Source organism: Gymnoscopelus microlampas, assembly GCF_963454915.1.
Source record: "Gymnoscopelus microlampas genome assembly, chromosome: 1".
NCBI lineage: Eukaryota > Metazoa > Chordata > Actinopteri > Myctophiformes > Myctophidae > Gymnoscopelus > Gymnoscopelus microlampas.
This window is the reverse complement of record NC_139962.1, coordinates 28,258,217-28,280,207: the sequence shown is the minus strand read 5'-3', so window position 1 is coordinate 28,280,207 and position 21,991 is coordinate 28,258,217. Positions and strand designations below refer to the sequence as shown.

Below are 21,991 nucleotides of genomic sequence, written 5' to 3'. Positions count from 1 at the left end.
GGTGGGTGGGCACTTTATCACTGAGCCACCCGAGCACTACAGTGTTCAGTGTTGACAGGGATTTGATCAAGACTCACAGGGCCCTTCTTTTAGCGTGAGTAACATGATTTACAGTCTATAGATCAGATTTAGATCAGGTCTGTTTTAAAGAGGTAATGCTGAGGAGAAAAAGCTTACAGTATTTAAATACAAACAAAGAATCTTAAGAATGCATTGACCCTGTTCATAATCCGTCCAAAGTGTATACATGTAACCAAAGAGGGTCCGTTTTTGGTTACATTTGTACTACACTATCAGAGTTACAAATTCATTCAGAATGACACATTTGAATGGATGGATGATTTTACTGATTGTTGGGCTGGCATTTCTAATTATATGATGCTTGCATGAATATATGGTTTTACATGGGAATATTCTTTGAATTTGCAGAACATCTTTTGGGAAATAACATTCTGGGAGGGTTTTATGTGCACAGGCAACATAAACTCATTTCATGAGTAAATTGTGGTCATCTATCTTTTTTTCACTCAGGTCATGGACAGATAAAAAATTTGCTCTGCTGTGTCTCCCACTGCCTCATAGACTAATTGAAAATACAGGTCTATGTTGTAGAGATATCCACAATTACGACACACACTATGAAGGTGGGATAGTTTATAGATATTTGGAAAAACATGTTTATATTTTTGAGACAAGTATGTACAGTACAGTCTAATATTATGACTCACCCATGTTTTTCCACACATCATGTGAAGTCAATAAATAATTGTGTTAAATATGTAACATTTATAAAACACACACACACACACACACACACACACACACACACACACACACACACACACACACACACACACACAGGTACAGTATAGGACCGGTTCATTTGCCCAAGTCCCTTCTATGAAATAATTTACAAGTTTCTACTGAGTCTATTATTTCTCATTCAATTACTTCAAAGCATTTTCTACCTCTTGATTACATTGCATCTGCATCACACACTCGTATTTTGGTCATACTATAGAAGAAAGTAAGCCTACACTCTACCAGCCCTTCTGGTGTCTCTCTCTCTCTCTCTCTCTCTCTCTCTCATCCTCGTGCAAGTGAAAGCCATCAAATATTCACAGCTGCCTTTAGAATGCAAAAGCTAACCATAAAAATAGATCTGATTGGTTTTAAAGAGGTAATGCTGAGGAGAAAAGCAGTTGTTACACATTCTCCCAAATGGTGATACTCAAAATTCTGTTTGTATTTGCACTGCAATGCCTCCAATGGGCTGTGCAGAAAGCAGAACAATAGCAGCATGGTTCCAATGCTTTATCTGTTATCCACTGGACCCTGCTAAAGGTGCTTAACGTTTATTTGCTGCAGTGGAAGATGGTAAGCACAATTTATGACTGTATGTGTGGGTATTACTCTGACCCCAATTCTTCTAGATACAAGCTCTCACTGTCCTGTGCACATTATTGCTAGTAACAGAAAGTTATCTTAGTGTTTTTTGTTTTAGTTTTGAGTTTTTACCCAAATTTGAAGGTTTTAAATTAGAGCATACAAAAGGATAGATTTGAGTAACAATACACAGTATTTTCAATTTGATTAACTTTTAAAGTGAAAAGAAAACTGTTAACTTGATTATTAGAGAAAAGTCCAAGTATTATCATAGTGTGACTCTTAAGAATGGCTTCTTTCTTCATTCTTAAACGATTTTTACCCCGTACAACCATATGCTTTGCTACATGTACGCTACAACCAGTTTTCGAGGAACAGAGCAAAGACTGATGTCTCTTACTGAAAAGGTCTGAAACTGTGTTTCCCAGGTCCATTTTCACAATAGTTTAATGCATTTGGAAAGCTCTTGCATGCTCTGACAAAACACGATAGGGGGATATTGCCAGCTTGGTACAGAGGGCAGTGGCTGCCATCAGCAACCAACCAGCGCCCATTCTCTGCCTGGCCTTAGGTGCTAACAAACCGACTCAGATGAAAAACTCCCCGTCATACGCTTTGCTGGGGCATCTGCAGAGTGATGATAAGGACCGGGCTTTCATTTTCTCCCCACTCAGCAGATGGTTTTAAGCTAATTATAACTGTCATTGTAGTCTACATTTCGGAACTATATAACAATTTGGTTCAGAGACTATGGATTTCTCAACAGAAGTTGTAGCTTGTGATACCAGTGCTGTAACTCATAACGTAAAACAAAAGGTATTTTGTCTTTGTAAAATGTAAAAGTAAGATCAACTTCTAGCTTACTCAAGAGTACTGAGAACCAGACCAGCCCTACATTGTAAATGCATACATGCTGTAAATCTATCAAACCCTACCTGTTCTTATGAATCATTCACAGGTTAAAAATCATGTGAAAAACACCTCATCATAGGCGCATTGGACTTTGGTGGATAGTGTTGTTTTCTGTGTTGAAAACATTCTTGCTGCCTTCTGGGCAGAACATTTGCAATTGGTTGTTTGGTTGATTTGGTTTATAGAGGCAGCTAGCCAAATGTCCACGTCTTATACTGTACCAAGCCGGAAGCTTTTTTTCAAAAAATTTCAGCACGTTCTCTGATGGCTGACTGAACAGTGCCCTACAGTATGTGGTTTTCAAGAAATGTGAAGTGTTGAATACATTCATCTCAATTTGAATAACAGAATACAAGAATGTAAGAGATAAACTGCAACATAATTATCTGAAAAACTGTGTGTTATTCCTGGCCTTACCCACGTGATTTATTTGCTGGCAGGCTTTTTCCACCATGTCCCATCAGCCTTATTATCCAAGTCTTATTGGTCTCTAGAGCTTGCGTTTTCACCCTTAGTGAGGAGTTTGGAGGTGAAATAACAGCCACCTGGTCTTGCATTCAGAGGCTCTTAGTATTCATGTCTCTACGTACAGTATAATGAGTATATACTGTAGCAGGCCAGTTCATACTGGCATCTGGCCTGATAAACCAATTTGTATACTGTGTGTGTGTGTGTGTGTGTGTGTGTGTGTGTGTGTGTGTGTGTGTGTGTGTGTGTGTGTGTGTGTGTGTGTGTGTGTGTGTGTGTGTGTGTGTGTGTGTGTGTGTGGGTACATAATGTGGGGATGGAGTTGGCTGAGAACAAGACAGGACCGAGCTACTGGTGAGACTTGAATTTGATGGTATGCAGCCACGCTGTGAACCATTGAGGTTCACTATTTTCTGTGATTCCTCTTGCACCTGGATAAACTCCAATGTGTCCTTAGCCGTAAGTGGATCCTTTTCACAGCAGCTATTCGACAGGAAACCACTGGTGAAGGTAATAACATGAATTGTGTGTGTTTCATTTAGGTGTTTCTATGTTTCAGCATGCAGCACAGTGAGGGCTCGGCCACATGTAAGCATCTGAAGGGAAGTAGCCAGCGCATGCCGAGTAAAAGGTGTAAAAGGCGTCAATTATCAATGTTGTCTTGCGGATTGTGGGCAGTGGCAGTTTTTTGGTGTATAGTTTGTTTGACTTATGTTGGAGTGGTTGGACTGCTGAAAGAAAACTACAGGCAAAAGTCCTGCAAAGTGGGGGTCAACAACTTGCTTCTTCTTTCCTGTTGGTTGATGTCTGGTCAAAGTTCACCAATGTTGAGCTCCTTGCTTCAGACGCATTGAATGTGACGTGTCAACTTGCCACAACCAGACGTTGGTTCCACCCCTTTGCTCGCATGGGTCTATCTTTATGTTGTATTCATTTTTTATCTTGATCTTATAAGTCTTAATATTTCATGTTTATGGATATTTTCACAAAGTTTTACAGCAGGAGATATGAAATAAACATAAGCCTATGCTATTACGCAGTCATCCATTGTTTCCGATCTGACTGGCGTACTGTATGTATCTCCTCACTGCTCAAGCGTCTGAAAAGTCATGGCTGCTTTGACTAGGAGGAAGGATCTGTTTTAGATGTAGCTGCAATATTTCCGCTACAGCAGATTGCTGGTATGATCAAAGGCATCTTGATACACGCTCAATGGCAGTGCTAAAATTACGAAAGTGTAAGTGTTATATTAACGCTATAGTTATAATATAATGGTATCATTTGGTGTAGAGTAAAAAAAGTGATCCAAGTACAGAGCCAACTCCGGTCCTATTTAAGTGGTTTATTTCATAAATACCAGGTGTTCTTTTAATAAATACATAATTAATGACGTGCTCATTTGCATTTTGAATGTCAGTCTACGGTCATGACTCATGGCTTGCATCAGTCGCGAAGAGTGTCGCCCACCCTTACATCTCTTACTGAGAACTGTTATCACCCTAGGGCTTATATGGCTTATCACCCTCTTCGTCTTTTTATCACTAGCCTCACCTAGGGCCAATAAAAGCCATGTTTATGTGATAAAATAATGCAGATTAAAACAGCCCTGATGCAGAAAATGTAATTCAGAGGAGAAATCCTTATGGGGAAAAAAGATCCTTATGGAAAAATGACACTTGAAGCATACTCCTATTTTCACATCCATGTGGCCCCGGGCGATATCAAAACTAGTTTTTAATCCTTAACAAGTGCTGCTTTTTTATACATTCATTGCAGCACCTTTCCGTGTAGACCTTATGATGCATGAAAGATCACCTACGGCACAGTATACTGTTACTGTACAGTTGTTAACTACATCTTGGTTGTGTATGAGGCATGGTGATTCTCCACAATGCAGTAGTTTGTCCATTCTACCGATTGACTTCTAAATGAAAGAAAACGAATTAGAAAAATGCAGGCAAAAGGCTACTCCATAATGTCATGTATACTACTGTAATGAGAGGAGACATGAGCTGCCGTGGTTCGGTTTATGTCATGGCCGAAAAATACAAGATGTCCTGAATTATCTCATGGCCACAACATCGTCATCATATTTTTAGGGGCCATGGACACTCTTTGCCTCTCTATACTTTTGTTATTATTCTTCCGCCGTTTTACGCATAACGCCGTATTATCTCTACCGTGCAGTCACTTTTTCCGGAACTCGGCTATATGGTAGAGGGCTATGTCAAGGGTCAGTGACATGAAAGCCACAACCATTGGCCAAACGGTGGCGCTGTAGCAATCAATTGAATGCAAAACTTTGAACAGGTACAACTCATGCCCTGTTTGACCTACATCCATGAAACTTCGATACACGTATTCGTCTCCTCATGCCAAACAACTTTCGTGGTCTGACTTTTGACCTCTGACCTTTAGATCTCCCACCATCTTGAATTATATGAAAAGCAGTTCAAACTCCTCCTGGGATTTATGATCAATCTGCACGAAACTGTTTACACATGAACTTTGGACCAATATCTAAAATCCCAGTGGAAGAGAAGTTTGTGAAAGTGAAAACATTAAGCTTTTATGAGCCAATGAATATTGTAGTTTTATGAAGATTATTCTTCTGCCCCTAACACATACATGCAAACTCACATGTTTTTGAAACTTTGCAGTAATATAGAGGGCCATTCCAAATGTCACTGAAACCAATCTTACTCCAATTGGCCAAAGGGGGGCGCTATAGCAATTTCTTGAAACTTCCTTACACATGTGCCTTGATTCATGATGAATCATCTATCACTTTGACCAGTAAGCTTCGCCCTTAGATTTTCCGCCATATTGAGCAGTTTGAAAAACAATTAAACCCAGGATCTTTGAGCAATTTGCGTGAAGCTGTGTCACCTCTGTGTGCTCCTTTTGCACCAGTTCAGGTGTGTGTATCGAATGGCTTAGATTGGCTACTTTCACTAGTTTTGGTACCAAGGAGACATCACATTTCTCTATTGGTAAATGGTTTGTGAACCACTGATCTTAGTGTTCGTAAAACAGGAGCTTGGTTCATGACAGAAGGCTCGATGAAGCCTTAGCTCAATCAGTAGTGTGGCAGCCCGTGAGTCCAAAGGTTGAGGGTTCGATTCTATGGCCATGGGTGTCCATGAGCGAGTTTCCTAACCCCGGATTGCTCCCCTGCGTGCTATATATGACCACCTCAGCTGGGTCGAGCTGAAAAGTAGTTTCCCCTGTTGGAATAATTTACGGTCTTTATTGTGGTATATATCTTCACTATTTATAGACTATATTCTTCTCAAAACCTTAGCACCCTACTCCTCCTACATACTTTCACTTTGAAACTCCATTTACTGTGGACACCTATGCTTTTTCTTTGAAATAATGTGTAGTTTTTCAAATATTTAACCCAATTCCACGTTAATGGCCATGGCCATTTAGAGGAAAGCAACATTAACAAGCACATGAGTATATACCTGTTACAATGCTCTACACCCCAGATTGCTCATATGCTGTGTTGCTACTGCCAGGATTCGATCCCATGACCTTGTGGTTCAGCGTCTACAGCTTTTCCAACTGAGCTACCCAGACACAAGAAAAATGACACATTGACATTCCATCAACGTGCAATTTTTACACTACAGATTCTTTAAAAAATATATATATTATTATTATCTTATTTGTTTCTGCATTATAAGCAACACAATACAAAGATACATTACAATATCCACAATCCCTCAGCACTCTGCTCAGCTGTTCAGAATGCTTATTTGTTAATTGCATGGGCTGCTTTGTCTCAAGTTCAATCTATTCTGTTTCTATGTCTTATTGTGCTATTATTGCATATTGCCTTTTGCCTTTCATTCCTTGGCTCCGTTTATCGCTGCTTGCAGCTATATTTTTTATTTATTTTTCAAACAAAATTACATAAATTTACAAATAAAATTACAAAAAAAATTATCTCATCTAGTGGACACTGGACAGACACCTTACAGTTCTAATGGAACACCTTATATCTCACCTTATGTTATTTATCAATTTATCTCTCTCTCTCTCTGACCCCCCCCCCCCCTCCTCCTGAAAACTACACATGATGGAGCTTGCACTCACCTCTTTCTTATCATATACAGTACCTCAGTGGTTCTCACACATTTTCATGTCAAGGATCCCCAAATAGATACATACTGTATCAAGCTGCGGACATCCATTTCAGAGGACTTTGTGCCATGGAACCCTCTAAAAGAAGATTGTTGTTGTGATTTAATTAGTACAGTATTCTACTGCACAACTGTCTATACTGTAGGTGGGGAGATAACAGTGAGACGACTAGTCATTCTTATACATCCTCTCATTGGACTAACTCAGTGGTGGAAATAATGGTGGAATTAAACCATTAAATAGAATGGTGGAATTAAATAGTCTCATGTTGATAGGGACCCCCTGGAACCCCCTCAAGGATCCATGGGGGTTCCTGGACCTCACTTTGAGAACCACTGATAATGCTGGTGCCCACGACACAACTATCTAATCAAATCTTGTGGCTACAAGATATAAGATGTGCTCACGAGATACTGATCTCATGGCCACAAGATTTAGTGGGCACACGGATTTCTGTGACAACACAATGGAAACAAGCCCTCAGGGCTTTTCTGTTATCATTTTAGCATTATTGTATAACTGTACCTCTGTACTTTTTACAAACTGTTAATAAAGTATTAATAATAAAAATAAACAATGAAATCAGGATCTCATCAACAATCAAGAGGAGTTTATTTGTCACTCACTCATGTGGATACAAGGCGAGCAGCAAAATGTTGTGTGGCATGTTCCACAAACTGCGCTAATGTAATAATAATGTCAATGTGAATAATATTAATTTGAGATCTAAGCAAGAACCAACAAACAGCCATTTACTTTATAGGATGAAACTCAGATTACGACTGACTTAAAGTGATTTCTCAATATCTTCAATCGAGCGGCTGCTAATGTACAGCAAAAACATTAAAGGAAATGCACCATGCCTGATTCATAAATCAAACAGATACTGATCAGCTGTGATCTTTGGTGCAAAAGATATGAATGTTATGTTTGGCCATGCAATGTGTGTTACTTTTTCATTAGGGGTGACACACAGTAAAAATCTGAACATACAGCATGAGAGCTTATTTAGCAGACATACACAGTAAAAAGAAGTGTTAATCAATCCATTTGTAACTCAGAGAGTACAGTACAAATGTAACCAAATGAACCCTTAAGGGTTCATTAAATTAACTCTCTTTTACAGTGTGCTGGACATTGATTCCAGATTTCCATGTCAATTTGTCCATGTCAATTTAAACTGGTAAAACATCCAGTTATAAATCAAGATGTTACCCTCCTGAAAAATTCATATCAATCCCCACACCAGCTGAACAACTGATGCTAGTACATGCTACGATGAAAGGTCTCTTTCTCTGTCCCTGTCACCCAAATTCATAAGACAATGTTTTATATGCCATGTGAAGTCGACAAATAACAGAAAACATGCACACTGACAGAATGAATTAATATATATATCTGTAATTACAAAGTGAAAAAGGTGACATAGTGAAAAAGTGACACAGGGAGTGGATGTTTCGGTCCTCAGACCATCATCATATATGCCATGTGAACATTGTTTTAAGATGAAGTGGGTGAGGAAAAAACAAGAACTGAGCAGCCTTTTAAATGCTACATGGTGACTGGATGTCATGTTGAAAATGCATTTCATGTTGTAATGTTGCCAGCACTACCTCCTGCAAATAGGACAACTCAACTGTGATTGATTTGGCACGTAATGTCAGAATCAGGTATTCACTCAGGCAATATGATGTATTGTTAACGTGTTAAAGTAATATTAACGCATGCCAGTCAGTCAACAGAAAATATCTGTTTGTTTGGCCTCTGATGCTAGATACTGTAAATCCTGAAAGTAATTTTCCGGTGGCAATTTGATCTGGTGCTACTTTATATTGAATTTGCTTGTGCCAGTTGGCCAGGGAAATAAAAAAGTTCAGCATAGAACCTACAGTTCTTTTTTACTGAGAATTATTGTTCAAATAACTCTTGTCCGTATCATAATTATGTCTACAATTGCCTGCTACATGACACCTGCACCCATATCAGCATACAGTACTTACAACTCCCAGGCACAGAGTCCTCTGCCTCAGTGCGTTTTACGTAAAACCCTCTGTTCAAGGCCTTATATTTATAATACCATTTTAATAGATGCCTAACATATAATAGTATGACACATTGTTACACAGCCTGAATGACTTAGCTCAAGCTATGCCATTACTGTACTTTCCTATGCCCCTAAGAAATAATGTCTAATCACTCTCAGTCTAGCCTAGTGCTGAGTGGTGAACTGAGATTTGGGTTATTTTTCCGTAAATACAACAATAACTGAGCGACATTAGTTAAATTATATACACACATTTCAGTTGTCAGTCATATTTAATGTTCTTTCTGAAAGTTGTAGTTGTAGTATCCAGATCAGAGAATGAGGCATGCTGCTTATACCGAAAGTAGATTACTACTATAGTCTAGTTTTTGACACTGAAACAATAGGGCTCTGTGCACGATAGGAGGATGCATCCTAGATTAAGTGAAGATGATAAACTGTAACCAACACTAAATCTGAGGAGAACATTTTTTATGTATTGTGTGATATGCTGTATCTCTTAAAAAAAATCTAATGATATGGATCTCACGATCCACATGGGAACGGTGTGGCTCCAGACAGTGTGATCACAGATTTCATGTTGCCAGCCTATGACATTCAGGCATGCATCCCAATCACACTGTAGAGAAAAATAACAAAACTAAAAGTGGGAAAATATGGGAAATTGTTTTCGGTAACCAAAATAACACAGACAACTTATCTTTATAAATATGGAAACTACTGTGTATTGCTGATTTCCATTAAATTAAATTAATCAAGGAACCTTGTGTAACATTGATATTAATATTATGACACTGACACTCTCATATTATTTGTAAACATATGCTTACAATAAGTAGTTCTGTCTCTTCATTTGGCACAAATCTGATTCACATTACTGTATGTATCATTAAGTATTTAGTCAATGTTTTTGTTCATTTCATACTAATACAAGAGACTTTGGTGTTCTAACCAGGCCACGGGCAAAACCTGAAGCCTGCGAACCTGTAGACAATGTTTAATGACACCAATATTGAATAGATTTTCAGAGTGATTTTCAGTGCCAACACGCATTTGGCCTCTGCACAGTACGATGGATGTAGTTTGCGATGTTTTAATTCAATTCTCCCACCTGTTCACTTGCCTTGGGCGGCTTCTGTTCATTTAGCCACTGTGAAGTGAACTCTGTGGTTTTGATATTATCCTGCAGTGGTGAGAATTGTCCAATTCCTGTCTGTACCATAGGCTCCAGCTTTGCCAGAAAACAACCCTCAAGGAGAAATCATGTGTAGAGCACAGCACGCAGAGGAGACTTCCAAGATGAAAAGAGTCAGAGAGCTTTTATTCAAAATCACATGCCCGTTGCTCAGGCAATCAGATGTGAGCGTGCAGGTTCTAGGACGTGTACCTCGACTGACTGGGGTCTCATTATTCTGCTATGTTCAAACGTGAGCATAGGAAACATTGCAGATGACTGAAATGTTTTGAATTGACTTTGTGTGAGTAAGGACTGCTGTATTTCCAAGATACCTGGCTTCTGTTGTTCAAAAGAAGCTAAACTATTTCAGTGTGTTTCCTAATATGGTATCATTATCCAACATGAATTTGAATTAACTTGAACAGGGATTTCTGCAATAGGCCTATAGTGCAAAATTTTTGGTCCGAGACATAGAAGAACGGGAACATCTTTGAAAATCTAAGTCACGTCCTGTAGGGCAGATGTGAGTACTTTAATGAGAAGAGATGAACAGAAGGTGGAGAGATAGACTGTGGGAAGTAAACATGACCCTTTGTCCAAATTCTGCCACTGCGCATCCCCTCTTAGGAATGAACAATGAGGGAGAGACAGAACCCCGAGACACACCCCTTACCCTCTTACAAGAGGGAAATGTCAGAAGAGACGTGCCAGCGACTGATGTGTTCTAACGAGAGAATTTGCCGCTCTTCCAAAGTCAGCCACGCTCATCACATTCTACTGAGTGGGAAGAACACAGAACACTGTCTCCCACCTGATAAACTTAACTGATTGACTATGTAACGCAGTTCCTGTTTAACCACCTTATATACTTTGTCATATAACAAAATAGTGAAAAATAGCCAATCTACAAGCTAACAACTGAACACTGAATGGCTCAAAGTGTTGCTCAGAGCTTCCTTGCATCAGTCACTTGCCCTGAAATAGAAAGTTTGACTAAACACATGTACGTTAATGTTACTTGACATTTTATTCAACAACACAGTTGGGCAATTATGGCTAGCCCTGGAGACCCAAACAGTGTTTGAAACCATTTGACAGTAAACTTACGTGTGGGTCCTGGAGCTATATCCTTCCACTAGCAAATCCCCTTGTAAGTGCCACTCCACTGAAAAATCAATTTCTGAAGGGATGGTCTTATCCATGTTGAACTGTGCAGTTGCCGAATGTCCACATACAGTACGATCTCACTTTAAAAGTGCCCCCCTCCTCACTGAGGATATTCAAAGTCCCGTTTGATATGGATGTTCAAAAAAATTGCCTCGTTTCGTGCTCCTGCTTGTTTTACCGTTTGAATGATTTTCACCTCTAAAGTAGCCAGCAACTTGAAGTATCACAGAGACAAATTACTGGACATAAGAGATTTGTCGATTGCTTTGGATTAATTCAGTGAGTTTTTCACACTGGGACCCCCTGCTCTCGCCAAATGCGGAAGATCCACACACCGCAGCGGCCCTACCACGGAGGTGTCGCAACAGGCCAGGAAGAATACCTGGTGTACTGGTGAGGCTGGGGCGGTGTGCCAACCATCCCCAGTTTCCTTCCCAGTATTCTACTAGCCAACGTACAATCCTTGGACAAGCTGTGGTAGTTGAGAACAAGGATCTCATTCCAGCGGGAAACAGGGTACTGTAACATAATCGGCCTCACAGAGACTTGGTTGTCGGAGGAGATACCAGACCACGCCATTTGTACCCCCTGGGTTCTCCATGTTCGCATAGACGGGTCGAGAGAACTCTCTGGGAAAGGAGAGGGAGGGAGTGTATGTTTCATGGTCAACAGTGCTTGTTGTGATCCTAGGAACGTGCATTCCCTCTGGGACAGCTCCGGGACAGCTTGTTCCACCAGGCAACCAGCTTATGAACAATAGACACTACCGGCCTGTTGCCTGTCTGCCTGTTACCCACACACACTCAGAGGCAGCTGTGCACACACAATCACACACAAAAATGTAAACAACCACAAACACATTTGCACATTTATGAAGGTAAGCCCTACATACACAGGCCCCCGACACTGTGTATGTATACACAGTATGTATGCACAGTATATTTGTGATTGTACACACACACACACACACACACACACACACACACACACACACACACACACACACACACACACGCACTGCTGTGTGTGTTGGTAATATATTTAATATTTTTTTTGGGGGGGGGGAAATAATAATAATACAATAAAAAAATATATATTAATAAAAAGCCTGAGTAGACGATAAAATTACCCAAATTTATTTTGAAAGTGAAATATCCCTTTAACTAATTCTTAATAGAGTATTGTTAACAAGCCCAGTAGATCTGCTATTTTTGTTCTGTGCAACATGCGGTGTATGGTGGAGCTCATAGCCTAGGGCCTAGGCTATTCTTGAGAATCTTCACCTGTAACAACATGCTCAAAATATGGACGCCAAGGTACATGGTTAAACAATAATAAGCATGACATTTTAACCCCTAACTGTTTAGTGGCTGATTCACCCGTGGTTGTACTTGGAATCACAAGTAAATCAATATTTACAAATCAACATATTAGCCTAATGTTTTATTACTTAACTTTGTATATCAAGAGTGCGCATTTGTATTTATTTTTTAAGTTGCCAAATTAAGCACGTCCATTGTTCATTAAGAAAACATAATAATAATACAGTATGTCATGTCATGTCTGGTCAGAAATGGGAAAATTAAACCTGAACCTTTGATGTCATGTCATGTACAATGATCTTGAGAAGCTCTGCTGTGACGACTTAGAGAACATATTCTAAAGATAGTTTTGAACACTTTGACGTTTTCTTCTGCTGCTGCTGCAGCGATATTAATCATGCAGTCTGCCCAAAACAGCAGTCTCTCATAAAACTTTAATGGGGACGATGACAGCTGTTTTGATAAATTATTGGCTACATCAAAATCTTGTTCTAATTGTCCTCAGCTGTTGCCAAAACTAATTTACACTGAGCTCTTCAAACATTTCAACTACAACGCACAGTTAGAGCTTTTGGTTCCACACTCATTAGTTTGGATGTGACATCACACGTTTATGACAATAAACTAACTTAAGACTCTCATGTTGCATTTTCAGGCATATCAGATGAAAAATCATGTTTTTGTTTGGTAGTGGTAGTTTATTGTGCTCTGCATATCTCCAAAGCATTAATATAGAGTTGTACTACTCAAATCTGTTTTTCAGACTAGCACTCACGTGTTTAACGCAGGACACGTAACTCAGATGCGGAGTGATGCGACACATGAACAGCAATCAGAGCCTCACTAAATGCAGCATAATAAATAATGCAGGTATGCAGGGATATTCAGTTATCAAAACAAGCACCCCATCGTAAGAACAGGGTGGCTCCTTTCAATAAGGACGTGACTCGTTTGTTCATGGTCTCGTCCATGACCCCAGGAACGGGAGAGCTGCTTGAAGCAAAAGTTGAGAAGTGGCCCAACTCTGGTAATGCAAGTTTGGGTCCAAAACATGAACGAGTAAAACGGGCTCGGCCAATGGGCTGGACTCACGACCTTGCACCTGGAGGTAGTTCATGACATATAGACGCATTAAGGACACTAATGCACATGCTAATGAACCCCTAATGTTATCGAACACTGCCGTTTGAGAGAGAAACCTCCAGGGGGGTTGGGGGGAATATGCGCTCGGTGAGCAAGTTTTCTGAAAAACCTATGTTGCTATATATCAGTGGTGCTCAAGACTTTTTCATGTCAAGGACCCCCAAAATTATATGTATTTGGCCACAGACCCCCCCATCTCAAAACATTTATTTTGTTCCAGGGACCCCCAGAAGCAAAGATTTGAGTTAAAAATGTTTGCTTTACAAAATATATATTTTAAGAGATTTGCACACATTTTCACGATTTAGCAGATCTACAAGCTCATTGTGCGGCACAAAGTGACATGCTATGAGCTTGTATATCTGTTATTTTTGAATAGCCTAAGTATAAAATAATGGATAAAGTGGTTAAAATCTAAAATGACACAGATGCTTTGCCGGTTCTATTTGGGTTAAAGATGCATTAGATTAGATAGAATCAGCCTCTTAAAACGCCTCTGTTGGATAATACAAGGGTTGTTATTTCCCTATGTCTACAAGGCAGAAATCATGTTGTTTGCAACATTATAAAAATTCCTGCCTCCAAGCATCTCTTTAGGGGAAAAAAAGTACAACAAAAACAGAAGCACATATGAATAATGGTGGCCGTCAGCTTTTTTCATTTCAGTTTATCTTTTTGAAAAACAAATCAGAATAAACTTTATTGTCACATCACAGGTTTACAGGTGTAAAGAAGTGGGTGAAAGCGTTTTTTGTTCTTTTCAGAAAGAGAAAAGAAAAGAAAAGAAAAGGGGCACTCTGATGGCTGCTATCATAGGCCTCTTTAAAACTGATTTAGGTAAATAATGAAACAAAGGAGACAATTGCTTACCTTTTAGCTCCTCGAGCTAATGCATATTCGGAGGGTACTATACAGGTAAAACATCTATATCACCACCCAATATAGCAGAGATTTACCCCCAGGGTGTCAGAAAGAATAATGACTTGTTTTTATAAATGCTGGGTATTTACCATTCCAAACGCACAAGGAGATGGAAACAGAAGAGATAACATCACTGTACATGGTGGGGCAGTCTTATCATTGTGAACTGACGAATATGAGCAAGTTAGATGAAACTGCCCACCCGAAAGGCTTCAGGCCCTGATCATGTTTCCAACCTACATTGCATTTGTCGAAATTGGATATTGTTAAATGGTCTGTTGTGCTCTGAAAAAGTCCATTTGGTTCCTGCAGTTTCACAGTAGCTTGCAGGCTCAGAGCATTTCTCTCTGCTGGATCTTTGTACAACAATCTTTCATACAATGAATAATAATAATTATTATTATTTGCCTATATGCCTTTACTTTGCTTTGTAAATAGACTAAGGTCTATTTGTTCTTGCTATTTGTTTGGAAAGCACTTTGGGTCAGCTGCTGTTGTTTTTAAATGTGCTATATAAATACATTTGACTTGACTTGACATGCACAAAATGCATTTTTGCACTCCGTATTGCCATTATCATTGCAATTCTTTTTAATTTATGCACCTTATGTTTAATGGACTTTGACTGTATCTTTTTGTTATTTGTCATGTTCTGTGTTCTCTATCCTCTCTTATTCTAACCATTTCAATACTTCTTGTGATTGCAATGTTTTGAACAAAAAAAAGCTTGCACTTTTTGTTTTGTTGCACCTTTAATCGTGTGATTGAGATGGAGCTGATTCTGATTCTGATATAGTGAAATGTAACCCCTACGTCTACATTTGGTTACATTTGTACACACACAGAGTCAAATGAACACTGAGGATTTTACTATGCAGTTACAGTTACCACGCACCAGCAGTGTTTGCCTGTTATATGTCCAACTGGTATCTTTCAGCCTCAGCCTCTCTCTACCGGTGAACAGACATTCCTAACAGACTCTCCCCTGCTGTGCACACAATAGGAGCACGCTTTCTGCTGCACTACGCCAGGCTTAGCTTCTGCTTACACGCACGCACGCACGCACGCACGCACGCGCGCGCGCGCGCGCGCACACACACACACACACACACACACACACACACACACACACACACACACACACACACACACACACACACACACACACACACACACACACACACACACACACACACACACACACACACACACCTCTCTCTGTCTCTCCCTCCCTCCCTCTCCCTATGTCTCTCTCTCATTGCCTTGGGCATTTTACTGTGGTTAACTTGAGGCTTGTCGTCAGCTTTGCTGACTCTATGCATCCTCAGTGGGGTTGGTGTTTTAAACTAGTCCTAGTCCCCCAACGACCAACAGTGTGTGTGATCTGGCTATACTTGTGCTACCTGAGGACAATGTAATCAGCATTCACCATGCCTCCTGTAGAAGCAGGGTGGTTCACAACAGTCAATTGTGCTAACTAGAGAGGTGGGTTCTTTCTATGGTTGATATTTCTATCGTGCCTGTCAACGGTAAAATGCTCATCGGGGGCAGTTAGGCATTCAGTGTCTCGCTCACGGACACTTCAACAAGCAGCCAGGAGGAGCCAGGGATCAAACCTTACGATTACAAGACGGCCGCTCTACCTCCAGTCCTGATCCACTCCTGAGGTCTGTGAGGCATGTAGTTGAATAAGTCTTCAGGTTCCCTTTATGTTTTTAAAGCAGCTTCCTTTGGGACAATGCACTCCGCTTGCACTGGTTGCCTAGGTTATCCTATCAACAAAACACTAACCCCAGACCCCACCCACCGCTTTGGAGTTTTACTGCAGGGGAAATTGCCTACGAAGGCCTAATTAATCAGCAGCACAAGCGTGGAATAAATGAGCCTTCAAGCACATTCTCTGGGATTGAAGCACTTTTAGAACTGTTTATCCTCCGCTTAGTCCAATCACTGGGTTCTCTTATCAGGACCTAAGATGCACTCGCTCTGCTTCAGGACACTGGAAGTTTAAAGGTTCTGTGTTCAATTAGTTTAAGAGTTTAACCACTTAAGCCCTATTTTACTTGATACTTGATACTGTGACCTTCAGCTATTTAAGCTGATCTACAAGCTCACAACGTGCCGTATCATGTCACGTTGTAAAATTGTTTGTAGATCAGCTATTTTAGCATTTTTTTTAAAAGAAAAAAGGGACACTAGTTGGTGTTCACCTACTAGGCCAATGCCCATTGGGAATGATGCCGGTTGGAAATGCATGCCCCTCGGTTATGCAATACCTGTTGTACCTATAGTCAGAGTGTGTGTGTGTGTCTGCAGTTAACCCCACTTAAACCCCAGCATCTGTATTGTGGGGAAAGCCACAGCGAAAGCTTTCCCCACAATAATAAAAAAAACAGAAAATACACTAGTGTAGAGCCCTTAGGGACTCCGGTCAACCATATGGGGTTTAAGTGGTTGGGCCCTATTGTATCTTGTGCCCTGGCCGCATTACCCACTATTTGGGGATTTAGCATTGAGCAAGGGGCATTCCCACGGCCGTGTCGCTATCTTGCGGCACCAGCCTTATCCCTAAACACCTGCACTACCCGTTACATTATGCATATGTGTGGTTTGGGTGTTACATTAATAAAACCAATCAGCGTGTCAGGTGCCATTGCCTCTAACGCAGAAGCAATGCGTTATGTCCAGTGCTATCGTACACTCTCTCCCTCTCTGCCCAGGGAAGAGGCAGTCCAACATTGATTGCCTTGGAATAAAATAATATTTGATACACAGAATTATCACTCACACATTGCTGGTTATAGAGAACTTTAAATTACAGCAATCGCTTGAGTTCTGGATTAATTAAACTGAATGGTCTGGTGTGGTTATAGCAAATTACATTTTATTTGTCTTAGATAAGCTTAACTGGCGACTGCTGATAAAAACACAACTTATTGACACAAGGAATTTACAGTCACACTTTTGTGGATCACAGTAAAATTGTAATGACAATCACATTCACAATCACTTCATTCAGAAGTGCCGGTGATCAGCTCTGCAGCCGCATTGAGGCACCTGTGTAATGTCGGACACATTCCGATGTTTGGATCATAAGATAGCCCTCTACCATATTGCCGAGTTTCGTAAAAAGCGTATGCACGGTTAGGCCAGAACTGCAAAAACGGCGGAAGAACAAGAAAGTCAAGGAATGCAATAAGGCTTCGAGCCTGATAGGCCTCGAACCCTTATTAAGGCTTTGAGCCTGATAGGCCTCGAACCCTTAAAAAAGGCCCAAGAAAAAAATAAGAAAACGGTTGGTTAAAAAGGAAGGTTTTTTTAAGATAGATATTATGTGCCCAAAATAACAGCTAGCACTTTAGTTGTTTAGTTTTTTGTTCTTTCATTGTCTCCGCCAGGCCGAAAGGCATGGCAAGAGAGTATGTTTTGCTCCCTGTCCGTCCGTCCGTCCGGCATCCGTCCTTCTGTCTGTGATCAGCTAATCTCTGGCACCGTTGGCCCGGTCACTGCGAAACTGCACACACTCCACGCAAAAGAGGCTGGAGAGGAGGTGTTCGACAGCGGCTACTGCGAAGAGGCAGTTGACCTCCCCTGCCATATGATTCTGAGTAACACATGGTCACTCAGGAATAATAGTACCGTGAGTCCTGTATCATGTTTTTCACCAAGACTTGGTTACAGATCCCTGACTGTTGTGTTGGTCCTCACACATCCACTCTGACAGAATTGAGCTGTCAGGGAAAAGCAAAGGCTCAGCTTGTACCCAAATGACAAGTGGTGCCGACAGACAGCACACAGTCTGAGAGAAAATCTATAATCCTCCTGATGTGGAACTGTTACTGTATGTGCGAGTCTCAGGCCTTTTTCCCTACAGTACCTCAAGAGTTTGGTATTAACCTCATATGACAGGCTAGAGATTTACCCTAAATCCATCAACAAAGTCTTTACGCAAATTGTCATTGTCAACAAGGCCACAAGTCCAGATGGTAGCTCTGCTTTTCTATGAAAAACAGGTGCAGATGGGTTTTTGGTTTGATGTAGTAATCAGATGCAGTGTTTTGCTCCCGGATATATCTTTGTCTCTTTTACAACTACACCCTGATTTTCATTTGAAATGTATATATAAAACGTGCTATTATGTATTTGGTAACTCAATGTTACGAAGAAGAGTAGAATTCAGAGCATCCACAGTAAGACTCAGGCACAAAGGACACAGCATTTCAACACCGAGACAGCAATGCCACTGACAAGATGGCCGCTAGCAATAGTGCCTCAACTGCTGTGACTGAAACAACACTTCTGATGCTGGTGTATGAACTTGGGAAGCTAAAGAAAATAATGTATAGCTTACTGGAGTGCTGCAGATACTGTAGCTATAGAGTGTGCAGCTACAGATTGCAACGGGAAGCCATGCCATTATTAGACTCTGGCCCTACTATGCAACGTGAAATCCTGTGAATATTCTACAATAGTCACCTCAGATCTCGCCACACATTTGTTAGATTAAGCTATGTCTCCTAAGGGTAAAAAGCAGGCGAACTGGAGATTCATCTCTGGAATATTGGCTTCAAATGAATTCTGAAAATTCATCTCTGAAAAGATTTCATTTTTTATACAAACCAATAAATCAAACTCAGTTTCCCCCTCCTCTGGGAAACTTTTAAAGCAGTATTGCAAGGAGAGATTATTTAATAAAATGCCAGGGTGTTGAAGCAAGGAAAACAAGGACAACAAGAGCTGATGGATGTGATTCCTCATGTGGACAGACAGTAGGCTACTCTACCTCCCCAAGCCCTGTGCTCTAAATAGAGAGATTAAAACTTCAAACTGAGTTTAATATCCTTTCCACCACCAACAAGGCAGAATATATTTTAAGGCGTACAAAAGTTACTTATTATGAATTTGGTGACAAAGCCAGCCGGCTACTTCCATTACAGTTACAGCAAAGCTGCTGGATATTTTTGGATTATCTATATCTTTCTTTCTTTCTGTCTGTCTTTCTTTTTTCTACTTCATACAGTTCCCAAACTTTGATATCCCATTCCCGCCCCTTCCTCCACATTCTGTGTGTTTTCACATCACATTGAAATAACAGCTTTATGCTAGATCTACTCTGTTCTACTCCTGCACTGTAAGATCAGTGTCAGCTTAACGTGACGTTTAACTGTGGTGGAACCTTGGGTTGTATAGCTACCTCAGCATGATATTTAAGTCCAAATAATATTGATTATCTTTATCTATCGCTTCTGTGCTCTGTGGTTGAAGAACCAGAATGTATACAGATTAGTTGTCCTGGTACTTACACTTACACATCACTGTTTAACGTAGCGTGACCTCACAGGAGCTGCTCATATTATTGCTCAGGTTGGTGACATCAAAAACCACCATTAGAGTTCAGAGAGTCAGGACATCTGGGGATGCATGAGTTATCTTGTCTTATCTTATCTTATCTTATCTTATCGTACCTTGTATCGTATCTTATATTGTACCTTATATTATCTTTGTCTCTTGAGCTTGAGCTTGATAGACTAACATAATACTCCTAACAAATTTGTTGTGCACTACATGCCCAAATAAATGGGCTGTGACAGTGGGAGCATGCACACACGCACACACGCATGCACACACCCACCCATGCATGCGCGCACACACACACACACACACACACACACACACACACACACACACACACACACACACACACACACACACACACACACACACACACACACACACACACACACACACACACACACACACACACACACACACACAAATCTGTGCCCCCACACACTATATAGAGATATCCAAGGGGTATTATTTCTGTAATGTGATTAATCTAATAATGTCTTGAAATTACATGAAAAAAGGGTCGTAGTCTGTTGACTAACACTGCTTTGATCAGCAAGTCTGGCTATCAAATGATAAGTCAAAGCTCATGTCCTTGTGTGTACTGTGGTATTTTAATTAGGGCTCACACAGAGATTAGCCTACATACAAGCGCAAAATTGTTCCTGCTGTGCCACAGTGTTCTGCTGTTCAAAAATATCACATTGAAATACATACAGTATACAGTGTACATACTGTCATAGCCGTGGGAAGTGGGGGTGCAGCACCCCCTGAAAATAAAGTATGAACAAAACAAACAAAAGTAAAAACATTTTTGCATGATGTGCCTGTTGTTGTTGGTCGTTATTTGGGGGGGATTTAGTGTAATAAGTGTTCTGGAACCGAATTAAGCGAATTAAATTAACATTGCATACAGCACCCGTAAACTATAACGTCTTCCCACGGCCCTGCATACTGAAACAGCTTTATTCTATATCTACTCTATTCTACTCCTTGCACTGTAAGACATCAGTGTGTCAGCTTAACTTGATGTTGAACTTTGGTGGAACCTTGGGTTGTATAGCTACCTCAGCATGATATTTACATGTAAGTCCAAATAATGTTGATCATCATTATCTGTCGCTTCTGTGCTCTGTGGTTGAAGAACCAGAATGTATACAGTATATATAGTCCTTGTACTCACATCTGGGAAAGTGAAAGAGGTGTATATTATATTGTCGATGATGGGAGTTCTCTAGTGGCATAGAAATTGATAGGTTGTGTGCGCCACACCACCTTCAGAAGAAGGAATTAGGTGTGTGTGTGTTGGGGGGGTTTCCAGGTTTTCATAGATTGTTAGAATCCACTTTGTTTGCATCCGTTTATGTACTGAAAGTGTCATTTTGATACCTATTTATTCACCATACAGTGAAAGTAAATGAAACCGCCACTTCCTTGATCACAGAGAACAGAAGAGATAGATAAGATAAGATAAGAGCTTTATTGATCCCGTGAGGGAAGTGCAGACACGAAAGGCGGCACAGCAGATACAGTTACAGGGCAAGAAAAGCACTGTAGATACAGCAGGGTAGAAGACATCACACTAAAAAGAAACAACATCAATAATTAAAAAAATATACAACTATATACACACCCTCAACAGTGCTTGCATTGATAGAGAGGACTGACAATATTTTGACTTACAGTATTTCATGTCTGGACCATACATCCCAAGGTACCATGGTTCAACATTGTTTTAAACTGCAAATGTGAATGGTGATCTTTTCTGGTCATGTAGGGTGGACAAAACTAACTGCACTTTGAGTACTCTATTAGAGAATGTGTAATTTGCTGTGTTCTATGTTTTCTTCATGCTAACAGTTAAAATGCAGCCTAGGACTGTGGTTAGTGTTGCTCATTCATTTTTAACTCATGGCCACTGAAACAAAAAAAAGCTCACCTGCTATTTAG

The 21,991-nt window shown here is 40.3% G+C and overlaps 1 protein-coding gene across 2 annotated transcripts in view; it reads left to right on the top strand.

Annotated features, from left to right (window-relative positions):
- galnt18b (UDP-N-acetyl-alpha-D-galactosamine:polypeptide N-acetylgalactosaminyltransferase 18b) overlaps window positions 1-21,991 on the top strand; it is a 73,074-nt gene that overhangs the window by 9,201 nt on the left and 41,882 nt on the right. The window lies entirely within an intron of this gene.